We start from the raw sequence: 4,368 nt of genomic DNA, 5'->3' as shown, positions 1-4,368 counted from the left end.
CATCTGCTAAAACAAATTGGACCTTTCATTCTACAAAAAAATTAATTCCACTGTTGCTTGCGGCCGTGTGCTGGATGCTTCCTCTGGTTGAGCTAGGCTTCATCCGAAATTCGTCCCGTTTGATGCTCCCGTTATCGAACCGTGGCCGTGTCAATGGCCGACGGGCTTGTTCCTGGTGAACAATAACTGGATAGATTTTTCCGCACAACTACCTGGGAACGGCAAATGCGAAACTTGCGAGGACGCAACGGAATGGTTTAGTGTGAGCGTTTTTTTGTTGTGAACGGGCGTGTTGCAGAGCTCTGTAGTCGAAGCAAGAGGCGGCGTTGATAGTGTCTGCTGCTGCGTTAATGTTATTGACACTACCTGTTCAGACGAGCAGGATTGAGTGCACAGGCGAAAGATACACCTACAGTGTACATAACCTAGCTCACATTCAAAGATGGTTTGTGAAATGTTGGGCCCGGTGAAAAAGGGAACGACATGTCGACGCGTCAACTAAACAAACACGTACGGTGAACGAAGCTGAGCGCAATCGAGTTTGCTGTTTCATTGCTTGGGTTTTGTTTGATTGGTTTTGGTACGAGTTGAGAAACAATGCTGCTTACAATGCAGGGAGCGATGCTGAGAGCGTACTACGTGGCATCCAACGATAACGTGACGGTACAAAATGGAGACATTCCGCCTGATCACGGTACTCGCCTATCAACTTTTGGAAGCTTTTTAGCAGTCCTATATGCATCAAAGTGTAATGAAATCTAAATAACTACGTTCAATTTTCTATGTTACTTTCCGTTCGACTACCGCGATCAAGCCGATTGTAATAAACTCTCATCAAAGGTTCAATAAGGTTCATTCTTTTGGAATTACTTATTCGATTTGACGGAAAAAATGCCATTTCGCTTGCAACTGTTTTGAAAACTCACCTGAAAGCTAGTCAATACAACGTATCAAAGCAGAAGGAAGGCAAGAAAACAGAAAAATCATCGTCAATCGCTTACTTGTAGTTCGGAATTTGGTTTTGTAATTTGATAAAACAACGCAAACAACTCAACAAGGTGGTATTTATTCCATTTATATATTCCTCAAATAAATATAATGTTATGAATTGTACTGTGTACAGCTCTCTGCAGCATATTTGATTGCATCTACCTCTAAAGCACCTCAATGGTTGTATACTAAAGCTACGAAAATTACGTAATTAATGGATGTTACCTTAGCAGTACAATAAAAGATAGAGTAATTTGGCTGGGAAATAGTATAGAAAGGGTAGTATTTTGGCAGTTCGTTACTTTCTATCCTTCCCAGATGGAGCCACAGAACCAGTAGCTTTAGCTTGAGATATTAATGACGTCTTGCGCCTAGCTATATCACACAGAAATTAAAGCATAAGTCTCGAAATAGCATTATTATCTTACCGGTGGGCTCTTTTTTTATATTTCGATTGTTGTGATCAAATTGTTGATGTTGCGTTTCGCAAGGAACGCCGTTCGCCACTAGCTCTTAACTGCCTCCACTGCGATTAAGCTTGTGCAGTGGGTTGTGCAAAAAGCGCTTGAAAGACAGCGGGCGCGGGGAACGCCCGCCAGTAATTACTAGCACAATTTACCTATTAATCATCCGTACCACAGCGCCTTTCTAAGGGCGGCAATGCAATGCACAATGCACGGCACCCTAATGGTGAACCAGGAGCTCACAAAGAGGGAAGAAGAAGAAGAAGAAGAAGAAAGAAACACACTGAAAACCAATAAAAGACAAAATACGTACGACAAACCGAACCCGGAGCGATAGTTCCCGGATTGCCCGGATGGAATCGCCTCCGGAGAAAACCCCTCCTGCCCCGAAGAAAGGCGAAAGGAGCGGTGGTAAAAGCTTTGCTCGACGGGTTCGCTGGGCACTATTCCTGCTTGTTGGCGTGGGAGCGGAGCTCTGCCATCCCGTGGCCAACTCATGTGTGTGTGTGTGTGTGTGTCGACGGTTACTATGTATCCGGTTCGCCGTGCGGTCGTTGGAAAGCAGGGCCTCGGCAACGGAAGCGAGAAGGTTGGGATTGGTTCGCGCAGCCGTGCAGTGCAATGGCGTGTCGTACGGGCAGCCTACCATTCGGGCGCACAGTGACAAACGTGGAAACTCCGGGGGAGGAGGAAGGAGAGAGCGGGTTCGCAATCGCTTTTTAAGAGCCACTTTTAGCTGTACTGCTGTTTCTGTGTGTCTGTTCCGGGAACTCACCCCCTTATACCTGCCCAACACCTCCTCCCCCCCCTCATTGTGGAGTCTACGCTATTTGTTGCTTTCCACAACCCACCCATCCCGTCCGGTGCAGGCCTCATCGAACTCTCCTGAGGACAGCCCTTTAACTTCGCCGCTGCCACCACCGTTACCACCACCAGCGCCCACCACGGTGGAGAAATCTGGCAAATGGCGTACGGGCTGCCTACCATTCAGGCGCACTTTTGCAACGTGAACCGCAAGTGCGCACGCTCCCTTTCTTGGTATCGTTTGTTCAGGCACTCTCTCTCTCTCTCTCTCGTTCGGGCTGGCTGTCTCGTTCGTTCGCTCCATCGTGCTGCCGCACAACCATTTTCCGGAATTTCTTCTCGCTTGCACCCAGCTCCTCCTCTCGCTCGGTACGGGCACCTTCTCCACCCCCGCCCCATTCCAGTGGCACATTTTCGGGCATATAGCCGTGGTCCTTTACGATTTTGCATCCCAGTGTCGCCGCACGCGGTTATTTACTTGCCTGCCGCTTGCTTTACAACCATCCCTTCCCTCCTCCTGCCGCCTTCCAGTGTGTGTGTGAGTGTGTGTGTGTGTGCGTTTGCAGCAAACCTCATCGGCGTTAACAGTTCGCAATCGCTGTCAAAGATATAAATATTCCAAATGTAATCACATAAATATTGCTTTAATCTTGCGCCATTCTCCGGGAATCAGTCGTCCCTTCCCTTCCGCGGGGGACTCCCCTTCCCGTGTGTGTGTGTGTGCGCGCGCGCGCTTTGTCTCGCTCTTGGGGAGGGAAGAAAATTGCTTCCACTTTTCTACCTTTCCGTAAACCACCCTTCAGTCCACACACACACAGAGACAGACAGAGAGAGAGATATAGACTATTAGACGAACCAATAGACATTTCCAGGTGGCATTTAGATGTAATGAAGTTCCACCGCTCCAAAAATTTGACGCACTCTCTGGCCGCGCCTCTCGCTTCGCAATTTGCGGTTTAAGCGTCTCCGCCACCGCCCCGCTATCGCTTTCCCTTTCTCGCTGCCACGTTCATTTTGCCGCTTGGGTCGGATGTAGCTGCTTGTATCGGGTTCGTGTTTGTGCGAAGCGCTCGTTTACGGGACAATGCTGTGTTTGTGTGTGTGTGTGTGTGTGTGTGTGTGTGTATCTGCCGCAGCAATATTAACCATAATAGGCACGGCACGAATTACGCGACCGAGCTAGTCTTTTATGAAGATGGATTGACCAACAAAATGCCTGCCCTGCACCCCCCAATGAAAGGACTTGCTGGGGCACGCAAGGGAACATGGGGGAAAATGGATAATGCCCAGCATACTTGCAGATATTCACTGCTCGTGGCTTTGAGCGTGAATACCTGTAAGCACACACACACACACACACACACACACACACACACACACACACACACACACACACACACACACAAAGCATAGTGCGAGAATTCTCCGAAACCATCTGCCCCGATGGCGGCTCGATTGTTGTGAAGATTGATAAGTAAGCTGATTGGACGATCGCATTGCAGCGAAATAAATCGATCGCTGCGCGCCATGCATATGATTATTTCCATGAAATTAACTACCGTTTTTTGTATGCGAAATAGTTCTACGAAACCGCTCGTCCTTTTGATTGGTTTGCCGACGGGGCGCCAGCGCCGGTACCGCTTTGTGTGGGATATTTACATTTACTCTGTGCTTACCCATGATCGATCGGTTGCCAGGACCCCATTGGAATGCTTTTGTTCGGTAGACAGTCAATCAGTGCCATCATTGCTGGATGCTGGCGGGAGTTGATGTTGGGTTGGGCAGAAACAATTTTGCAACTTCCAACATGCCGGAGTTTCCAGAATAACCCTAAAAAAAAAACCTCCCGTACGTGCTTATCGGGACATGTGTACCACATGCGATGCTCATGCAAACAAGTTCTAAGGCAAGTGTTCTGCTTGCAGCAGCACGCAGTGCACGATACTCCTGAGGTATAACAGTAGCACACACAAAAAAGAAAACCAAAATCCATGGTAGGCCCGTGTTTTTGCACGTTAGCCCAAGCGCCAGCATCCATCTTCAGGGGCGAAAAAAGACGCAATATCCTTTGGCAGGCTGGCAGACGCCAAAGCTGAAGATGCGCGCGGCC

This window comes from Anopheles gambiae, chromosome X, assembly GCF_943734735.2.
Source record: "Anopheles gambiae chromosome X, idAnoGambNW_F1_1, whole genome shotgun sequence".
NCBI lineage: Eukaryota > Metazoa > Arthropoda > Insecta > Diptera > Culicidae > Anopheles > Anopheles gambiae.
The sequence above is the reverse complement of the archived record's forward strand: the minus strand, read 5'-3'. Positions refer to the sequence as shown.